Source organism: Cinclus cinclus, chromosome 10 (assembly GCF_963662255.1).
Source record: "Cinclus cinclus chromosome 10, bCinCin1.1, whole genome shotgun sequence".
NCBI lineage: Eukaryota > Metazoa > Chordata > Aves > Passeriformes > Cinclidae > Cinclus > Cinclus cinclus.
In genome coordinates, this window is record NC_085055.1 from 19,697,358 (window position 1) to 19,708,411 (window position 11,054).

General features: G+C 42.8%; 1 protein-coding gene across 8 annotated transcripts in view; it reads right to left on the reverse strand.

Annotated features, from left to right (window-relative positions):
• Positions 1 to 7,380, reverse strand: part of GIGYF2 (GRB10 interacting GYF protein 2) — a 75,473-nt gene extending 68,093 nt beyond the window's left edge. For 4 of the 8 annotated variants that reach the window (XM_062499247.1, XM_062499249.1, XM_062499246.1 and 1 more), the window contains exon 1: positions 6,558 to 7,378. The gene's annotated coding sequence lies outside the window, so the exon portion shown is untranslated. Of the gene's footprint in view, positions 1 to 6,557 lie in introns of all 8 variants that reach the window. The other 4 variants (XM_062499244.1, XM_062499242.1, XM_062499241.1 and 1 more) reach the window with 2 other exon arrangements.
• Between the last annotated feature and the right edge of the window lie 3,674 nt (positions 7,381 to 11,054).

Consider the following 11,054-nt stretch of genomic DNA (forward strand, 5'->3'; position numbering starts at 1 on the left):
AGCCACATTACATCAAGATGAGAAAACTTCACCTTCCACAAGCAAGAAAACATTCCATGGGCAGCTACTAGAGCTAGCTAATGTCAGTGCAAGTAACTGTGGTTTTAAAAAAAAATAACAGGTTGACTGAATAATTAATGCTGATTTTCTCTAATTCTTGAAATATTAAAGATGATCCACAACTATATGCCACCTTTGAAGTACAATGGTAAACAGGATGACTCAGGTGGCTACACAACCTGTTTGATATTAATCACTGGCTAAAGCAGACAACACTGATTAAAGGACACTGACATAATTAAGGCCAGGCAACACAGATTTATGGAAGACATGTAATCAAAATATACTTTTCTAAGAGTAGAAATATCATTGCTTGAGCAAGTAGATAAATTTTAACTTCAGCAGGACATTAAAAAGGACGAAGTAATTCAGAACCACACAAAATCTCAAATCATCACAACCTCGTTTTTCTTCTCTTCTAAAGAATCTACAACAACCTGTCTCAGACAGAACAAAATTCTCAAAACCAAGTAAAAGATAAGAAGCTATCTTCTACAGAGTCTGTAACAATGGCCACAAAACTTCTAAAACCTAAGGATGACAAGCATGGATATGGTAAATAATGGAAATGACACATCATCAATAGCACCATCATGAATTATTCAGTGACTCAGGCCAGTATAGCAGGTTGGACTGAATAAGGCAAAGTCAAGAGACACACAAGCAGAAAGCACAGGTGATACATAAGAAATGAAAAACTATTCTGGAAAAACACAGTACTGAAACCATGCTGAGATTTACGGCATTAATCAACTGAAAAAGAATAATGGATACAACATTGACTAGAAGAGCTAACAAAACACACTTAACCCAAGAAAAAGAAAATGTAGAGTAATTATACGTCAAATTTTACCACTAAAGGGACACAGTGTCCTTTCTGTTGCAAGAGGCAAAAGAGTTGATAAACCAGGTGTTCAAAAATTGACAGAACCTGACAGACATACCCTACAGTGAGAAGAAAAAACACCAACATAATAAAGCTCTATTTATTGAGCTTTGAGAAAAAAAAAATAAGCACCTCAGTCTGTAAATGATCACTCGAGTAAAAACATCAGAAGACCCAAGTTTATTCAGTGAAAGGACTGAAGCAAGACATTCAGATATAATCAACAAAGTTACCTCATTTTAGATCAATGTGAAATTGTTTTCTAGTAAGTATGTTCTAGTTTAAACAGAAAATTAATTTAAAAAATATATTAGTCACATTACACAAGATGTCAGACATGTCACAAGAGTCCCTTCTGGCTTACCAACCTGATTCCGGATAAAAGTGGTGAATTTTCCAAGGCCTATCTACCCACACACCAGAAAGCTTTCTGTGAAAGAAACAATGTCCAAACCATTCACTGCTCCAGAAACTACACCTCAATTCTTACACTTACATTTCTAGATCTCTTGAAGTCTTATAATCTCCCTGTCTGAAACCCTTGCAAAAGTATTTAAATCTCTTGGCAGCTTCTGATCAAAAATTGTCTGTGACTACCACAAATGGCACTTTCAAACTGGCACTCCTCTGCTCACTGCACACATGCACCTAAAGCTTTATGGAGCACCTCAACTTGCAACATGTTGCACTCTAGACAGCAATGACAAATACAAGTAACCCTTCAAAGATAGAAATTACACAAGAGACTAACAAAATCTACACACCTAATAACCAAACCCAAGAAAAAATTAGAACACTAAGTAACATGACACCAGATGTTCTCCTCCTTTCCTACCTACTATTGTGAACTTGGTAGGTAGAGGCAGGCTGGAGAGATATCCACTTCTTGCTTCACCTGCACACAGCCAAATATGAACCCTTTTCCCACTTCCCCCACCAGAACACAGCATGACCTCCACCTTTATTACCAGACTCACAGCCAAAGGCAGACACCAGCGATTAAGCTCCAAGCACAGTCAGGGAACCACACCCTTGGCCTTGCCATTGGCTGGAACACAAATGCTTCTCATTCCAAATCCTATCCCAAAATCCTGCAAGTGCTCACTTTCCAGATAAAAAAATTACTTCCACATCTGCCTACTTTGCACATGGAAAACTTGCTGGTAGATAACTATTTCATCTGTGCCCTTCCACGAGGCGTTACAGATCAAGATGCCAAGTCTGTCTACTTGCTCCTCAGAAAGGCCAGAAGCCAGACTGTGAATGCAACCGAAACCCCACTACACCACCTCTATCCCACTCATCACACATATTATATAGCCCATATATATTTTCAAAGTGGAAGAACACAGCTTCAGACTATATTCACTGAAAACAATCACTGAATTAACAGATATGGGACGCTGAGAGGGTTCAGGGGTTCATTTCTGAAACATAATTTAAATAACCAGCTTCTTTGGGCTTTGGAAATTCTCCTCCCCCCCCCCCCCCCCCCCGTTCTTTAAGGTTTCCTGCTCTTGCAGTTGTGAGACATCCTATACATCAGGAGACAAACATTCAAGAGTAAGTATTTAATAAAATATTCTAACAGAGAGAATCAGAACATGTATCAGACTGTATACTACACATGAACTACGATAGTTTTTCATAGCTTATCCATTTTTGCAAAATTTTCTAAAAAAAAAAATCACTTGTTTCAATCTAAGAACCGTATCTTTGTCAACTGACTTGCGATGTTAGCCTGATCCTGGCCATAGTACTCTTAAAATTAGTATTTCAGAAAAAAATCACATATGCAGATGATTCAGCATTAACTAAGCCTACCATAAAAGCTTCCACTGGTTTTAATGGTAGTTGAATGGGGCCTCTGATTTATTAAGACAAGTTATGAAATGTTTTTACATAAAAACCTTACCATATGCTATTCCATGATCAGCCTCACTCACTTTCTGTCACACACAGTCTAACGCTGACGTCAGCCCTGCTTTGTGCAGGAGGCTGGAGCAGACAGCCACCAAAAGCTCTTCCAACTAAATCATCCTCAGATTCTAACACACATGACTCAAAAAAAATGAAAAGTTCATAAATCCATTACTTGCCAGCCAAACCAGCTCCTTGCCACACAACATTCTGACTCTAAGGCTGGAGGCACATAAATTCAGCTATTCAGCTATCCATCAGCACAAAACTTCACCCAAAGTCATCTCTGGAGTGTCCAGAGCATATCTTCCCCTTGTTTCTTCCAGTCTGAATGGACACCACCACACATGGATCCCATCTGCTTTCACTAAACTGATCCTATGGACATCTACAGCCTTTGTTGAGTCTCCCAGTCACACAAGCCAGTATCTTTATCATAAAATACTACTAACAGAATGCAATTTACATTTACTGTCAGGAAGAGAAGGAACACAAAAAAAAAAAAAAACCTGTTTCATTGAAACCAGAACCTGAAACAAGTATTTCTCTACTGAATAAAAAGGACAAAATTTCAAGTAACAAAACACTTCACAAACTGCAGTGCATCATGCTTACTTTCACTGGAATAACTATTTAACAGCACAAAAATACCTTTTCAACCAGTTTTTATAACTGTATATATAAGCTTGCTTACCTGTTTATAATGAAAAACTACACATACAAGCAGACCTACTGAAGCCATCAAGTTATTATTTAGCTCCCCAGATTTTTTAAAATAAATGGCCAAAGAGTTATTAAAACTGCATTATCATAATTCTGAGACAATCAAAAATTAGTAAGTGATCCAAAAAGCAGTCAACAACACAGTATTTTAAAACAATTCTCTGAATATCAATCAAAACTTTTCATTGACCTACACACTTTACAACCTCTACACAAGTCATGGGACTCCTTCTGCTTTTCTCTATAATCCTGAGGTCTATATATCCTATAAAGGTCTATAAAGCTTCTATATATTACAAGCTTTAAGGATTACAGGAAGAGGCTCACTCCTGAAAAAACACACTTTGATTTCATGCTTGGGAAAAACCTCAGAGGCATCAAAGCAATTCTATGTATCCTTGCCATATTTAAAAAAAAAAAAAATGAGAGAGAGCAGCAAAGATAAAAATTTCAATGACAGCCTAGTTTCCCATGCAGGCATCAAGCCATCTCTCAAGTGTGTAAATTCAAGGAGGTTTAATCACCTTTAGAGGAAGTGGAATGAAAGCCCTCCCTCAACAAAAAAACAGAAGTGGACACATTTTGTAATCAACACACAGTGGCAATCTCAGCTCCTAACAAAGCAATGCAAAGACTTCAGCCTGCTACAATCTCCAGCTGCCATCTGAGCTAAACATGAAAAAATAATGGTATTAAACATCCCCATGATGAACTGGTTATATATATCCACACACACGTTACTACCAACCACAAGAGGGCTAATGACATACAGACCTTGTCAATTAAAGCACTTAACTCTTAGTTCCATCCATAACTTAAACACACCTGGAGCAAACTTGCTACGTTTTCTCACTTCTGGTGATTTTCAAGCCAGATCCTTTATGCAAACAAACAAACAAAAAAATGTTCCAGAGCTGAGAGCAAGAGACAGAAGCAGCAGCCAACCTGGGCAGGAAACTAACTTTGTTCCCATAACAGCAAACCCTACCCTCCACAGCATTTCACATACCTTGGTTTTCAAATGTCACTCTATGAATTAAAACAAATTGATGAGAAAAAAATCACACAAAGAAAGAGTCCCTTTCAAGGCAAATGCTTCCTCAGTAAACAAAGGAAAAGGTTTTTCCTTGCCAAGGCATCTAATGGCTCTCTAGCAAGCTCTGTATGGAGAAGGCTCCCTTACTCTGGCCCTTAGTTCTACCTACACTCATGAATTAAATATAGCTTATTATCTCCACTAATCTTTAGACAGAAGCACTGAAAGGGAAAAAAAAGTAAGAAAAACAGAAAAATTAAGAAAAACTGCTAGGAAATGGATTTTTTTCCTAAATCAGACTATGATAGAACTCAACACCATACTTTAAAAAGTCCTAAGGAAGAATTTTAAAGACCTCAATTAAAGAATTATAAACACACATATATATATATGTATATATATGAATGACAGTTACTTTAACTTGCAAGACCAGACAAAATAGGCAATATCAAATTTCACATTCTTAGTAATAAAAATAAATAAATGAAGAGAGGCCAAAGAGGAAAGGACAGATCACAGTGTCCAGCTCACCTCCATCAGTTACTGTGAACCAGTGTTTTCCCTCCCAGGTTTAAATAGCAAGACCTTTCAGCATAGAGATGTACTAGCAAAGCTTTCAGCTACTCAGCTGTCCCAACAATTTGTTCCACAAGCCTCTGACATCTAGGGTTATTTATATTTTAATGAACAATCTATAGGTCTTTAAAAACTGCCAGTTTTTTCCTTACATTCAGGTATGAGGAACTCCAATTTGTGACAGAACTTCATTCTGACAACTGGCCTTACCAGAGAGATAGAGTGGTGCTTAGTCTCAAATCCTTAAAAAAACCCAAAACCTACTTTGCACTCCCTTTTTACAGTTTTTTCCCCCCAAGTGAGCAGTAACACAGCAAGAAAAAAATTAATTACAAAGCCTTCAACTGTCTATTTACAAGTTAATTTTTCTTCACTTACATAATCATAGGGATCATAGATTTAGTTTACTGTATGTTTTAGAAAGGGAAGCAAAATGCTGATAAGAGCACCTGAGGATATTTTACAGTTCTCAAGGTCAACACCTGTAACAAAAAGAGGGTCTGCAAGAGTGAGTTTTTACTGTGGTTACCAATTTTTTTAAGCACCTTGTGAAAAAAATCATTCCTGCTCAAAAACCACATTACATTTTAGCTCTATGCTCTTGCTTTAAAACACAGGCTCAAGAAATCACTCAGAAAAAGACCCCAAAAGAAATACAGTGAACAGATGTCCCCAAGCACGTTCCTGTATCCAGGGGCTGGGAGAGCCTGAGAAGCTCTTAAAACCATCCAACCCCAGTATTTACACATGATATCAGATACTGAAGCAGTTTATCAAAGTCAGTTTTATCAAAGGTGACATCCAATTCCCAGGGTTAAAATTCTGCCTTCTCTTTAATCCAGCTGACTATTAGACAGAAACTTTATTTTTTTTAAATTACACATTCATTGAGAAATTAACACCAACACACAACCACTGACATCAACTGACTTGTAGAACTACATGAACCTGGGGAGCAAAGCAGGTGCAGAAGGGGCCATGGACACTCCAGCATTTCTGCTGGCACCCACAGGATTCATTAGGTCACACATTTTCACACCAGCATCAGCTAACTGCTCAAAGGATACCTACTAAAGTGCATGGCAAAAAAACCAACACCTCATAGTAATAATGCTCTTATTATCTACTGCAGTCACCACCCAATAACAAAACTTAAAAATACCAAAAACAAAGCTTTTGTTGGTGACAACTGCAACCAATTTTGTTTACAAAGGTTTCCAATTATCACAGTGTGAGTGTGTATCAACCCCAAATGCTCCATTCACAGAACAACAAATTAATTTTTGTTTATTAAAGAGTTTCTTAAGAACAAAAACAACCAGCAGAGTCATAAGAAAAATAAAAATTCACACGTACTTTCCAGGAACTTGCCCAAGTCAGCTCCTGAAGCAAGAAAATAAAATGAGCAGCAAGAAGTTAGAGGAATATAATCGGAATTCAAAAGTCCTTTTCCCATCCACCCAAGCAAACAGATATTCAAGAACTACAATAAAAGCAGCACACCACGAACGGTGAACTGAATGTTACTGGGGAAAACGTGGATTTTTATTCCAAAAGCACTACTTGGCAATACCTCCTTTTGGCCTATACCTTGTCCCAATTCAAAGTGAAATCACAGAAAACTGAAAGAGCCGTAAGTGCTCTGTTGACACTGAAACTACTTGTCTTGGATCGATACCAAACGTACACAATTCTGATCGATGCTCTCTTCAGCCTGCCAAGGCCTCTCCAGTCAAACACTGCCGGTCACCGCTGCTCCCAAACCCTGCTGCCTGCGCGGGGGAAGGCTCGGAGCTCCCTCCTTCCTCGGCCAGTGTAACCCGACAGCGCCGGGCGTGCTCGAAGCGGGGCTCACCGCGGTGCTCCCCCTGGGCTGGGAGGGGACGAGCGAGTTCACAAGGGTCAGTGCGAGGGGAGACGGCCCCGGAGGGCGGTGAGGAGCCGCGGGCGCCCCGCCGTCGCCTGACAAGTACCAAGGACCTGCGTGGAGAGCTCAAGGCCCGCTCGCCCCAGCTCCAACGACCCCTGCAGAGGCCCATGGGGAGCGCAGGGGGGCCCTGCAGGCGCACCCCCCCCTCCCCCCTGGGCGGCCTCGCCTCCCAGTTAGGCCGCGGGGCGCCTCGGTGCTGCGGCAGCCGAGGCGGACGGAGGCCGCCGGCAGGGCCGGTGGTCGGACGGGGCGCGCGGCGGCGGGGGCGTGGCGGGGGCGGCCGGGGCAGCGGCGGGGCCGGGCGGCGGCTGGACGGCGTTACCTGCGCTCCCGGGCGGAGAGTCCCTCACAGCCGCGGCGGCTCCTCAACCCAACAACACAAGATGGCGGGTGCGCCGCCACGCAGCGTCACGTGAGGGCGAGGCCACGCCCCCAGGCCCAGCCGTGGGACCCGGATGAGCAGCGGCGCTTCCCGCCCACCCGCCGTGTGACGTCACCGCGGGGAGAGGTGGGACTCCAGCGCCCCCTGCCGGAGGCGCGAGCCCGTGCAGCAGCACCCCCTCCCCCTCACAGCCCTGAGGGGAGGACGGGTGGGGGGACATGGCAAGGCCGGGGGTCCCCACAGCTCCCGCCCTGCCCGAACCCCCCTAATGAAATCAGTGCGTCAGTTCCCCTTGCACTCGGCACTGATAAGGCCGCACCTTCAGTCCTCTGTCCAGTTTTGGACCTTTCAATTCAGGAAGGATACTAAAGGGTTGGAATGTGTCGAGAGAAGGGAATGGAGCTGGGGAAGGGTCACCACTCTTACGAGAAGCGGCTGAAGGAGCTGGGGGGGCTCAGCCTGGAGAAAAGGAGGCGTAGGGGGGCCCTTCTTGCTCTTCACAACTCCCCACGACAGGAGGGTGAAGCCGGGGGGAGGTTGGGCTCTGCTCCCAGGGAACAAGGGACGGGACGGGAGAACATGGCCTTAAACTGTAGCAGGTGAGGTTTAGGTGGGACACTAGGAAGAAATTCTTCACAGAAGGGGTGATTAGACATTGGGAGGCGCTGTCAAGGGTGGTGGTGGAGTCACTATTTCAGGAGATGTTCAAGGGACGCCTGGACGTGGCACTCAGTGCCCTGGTCTGGTTGACAAAATGGGGATCAGGCACAGGCTGGACTCGATGATCTCAGGTCTTTTTCAACCTGAATGATTCCGTGATTCTGCCACACTCTCGCTGTTATCTCACACAAAATACAGGCGGCCTCAGCAGCACAGCGTGGCTCCCGGCTTTATCCGTATCCTCTGTGAAGTTCCATGAGGCAGTTCGACTTTATCGGTGGCCACAAGAAACTCTGTGAGAAGCCGCCGTGTGTGAGCACTCACAGTGCCCAGGCACCGAGGGCTGGACCTGCTCTTGCCCGGATACTGGGGGAGCCCTGAGGACACTTTGCCGTGGGAGTCACCCTGGGGGACAGCGGCAGCTGCTGTTGCTGCTGTCAGAGAAAGGGCATTAGATGATACATATTTTGACTCTTCTGATGGAAAAATCAGAAGCTCAAGGCAAACTTTCTTCAGCTAAAAATACCAGTTTATTTTTAGTCCCCAAACCCATATTAGTACATGATGCAGAATAGCCCCATGTGGTTCCTTCAGCACAAAAAAACTATTCTTGGCTGTTACGCGCTGCTGAAAGTATAACCCTTTTCAGCTGAAACAGTTTCACTCTAATGATATCAGCCACAACCCATGTAGCTTTCTCCATCCTCCTGTAGGTGAATAAATACTTGTCATTGTGTACTGAATGACAGCCAAAAATGATGCAACAGTGAATACTAGTGATTCTTGTGAGCTAATGGGTTGAAAGCCTGTAATTCTTGGGGCTTATTTTTAGCTAAGAGCTACATAGGACTACCTCACCCAAAAACCCTAGGATGGAATTTCTCCATTTCTCTCTCTAGGAGGCTGGTATGGAGAAGCAAAGCTCCCTAGAAAAAGGCTGGCCTCTGATAAGCTGCATTCAATTCCCCTGGTTGTTGTCACACAGCTTGAGCCAATACTAATAATGATAAAGAGAGGGAGAGAGGGAGGGAGAGAGTGCTGCATTTCAAGCTGTCAGTGAGAATTTCCAATTGCAGAAGCAGCTGTGCCTTGTTATTCTACTTATCAAATGTGAGCTTGAGCACTGAAAAATATTTTCACATGCTCCAGGACAACCTTTATCTGAGATGGGAGATGTTTAGCACTTGTAGAATTTTTTTTATCCCAGTTAGCACAAACATTATATTACTGAGACAAAAGAAAATTCAAATTCAATAAGCATCTGAAATATGCCTCATCTGCAGAACTTGGCATCTCTGTAAAGTACTTCAAGGAAACTCAGATGACAATTTTTTGGTAATAGCAGATGCATCTTAAATCTTCCACAACTCATTCAAGAAGAACAGGGAGAATCTCATGAAAATTCAAGACTGTACCTGTGCAGTAAAATTCCTGCATGGCTCAATGACAGAATGTCAGCTGATATTGTGTAGGTGTGAAATCACCCCAGCAGCCAGTCTGGGTACCAAGGGCATGATGTACTTCAGAGCCCTGGATTACTGTGCCAATTTATCCACACAATTAAAAATCCAAGTGCAGGGAAGTGGTATCCCCATCAAACTATCGACTTTTCTTACTAGCCCCTTGTTTTCACCCATTCTGGCTTGGAGGCAAGAACCTGCCTCCCTTGGTGCACTGGTAGAGCCATGAACACAGAGCACATCTTTGAAATGATAAATAATGATCACAAAGCAGCCCAGAAAGATGCATCACAGTCATGTTTCTCCTTGCCACTCCTGCATTTTGTTACTTGGAAAAGTGGTTCACCTGTTTGTTGAAATAACCAGGGATTTTGTCTGGGAATAGTCAATGTCTTCTCAGCAGGCTCTGTTTTCCATGTCCTCATTTGCCACATCCCTAAAAATAGTTAAACAGCAGCAAAGCAGGCAAACATCCAAATGCAGTTTTTAAAGTCAGTCACCTCAATGCATCTGTCACCTCAGGTGGCTTGCTCTGAAAGACAGAATACCACAAACAAGCTGCTACTTCTGCAACACTCAATTACTTCCAGATGTCTTGGATTTAGTTGGACACTCCCATAAGGTTAGAATACTATTTTGTCACATTTAATCCTCACAGATAAACCCCAAACCTTGAGCCAGGAAGAGCCTGATCACACCATTTCTCTTTCTCTCCACTGTGATCACACTGAGCTCTTTAAGTGAGACTTCCTGCTGCCATAAGCTGTACCCTGCAGCCAATGGCAATGACTGTGACAGGAGCATCCTTGGGAAATCCACTGCAATCTGAGCATCCAGATAGGCTGAACCCGTCCTCGGTGCTGGCTGAAGTGCTAATGACTCCTTTACTGTACTTTGCCTACTCTGGGAAAAGTTAAAACAAAATCCCTTCAGGGATCAAAGACGACCTGAAGTTTCCATTCTAGATTAATGACTTGAGGCATGTATTTATCCCTTCTAAGAAAGACCACTAAGTGCAACAGGCTTTTCATCAAGCTCCTCTACTTGCCGTCATGGACTTAAGAGTCACCTGAGGCATGTCAGAAATACCAGACAGGCATCACTAAAGAGAGCTGGGATTGCCAGGACCTTTGACAGCAACCTGTAGTGACATCAGGCATAGAAGGCCAGAGCATCAAGGATTGTAATAGATAAATTACAAGTAAATACAACTAAGTGTTGTCACATGGTTTTAGGTGGGAGATCCAGCTAGACAATTTCTCTTTATACTTATGCATAACACAATGCTACTATTATCTAATCCAATAATTGCCAGTAAAACAGAACAATTTACAAAGCAATTTCCCAATGTCCATTTTTGCAAAGCTAATTTCAAAACACATGTTGCTGCAACTTGCAAATAAACGCACATCCAAAAGCAC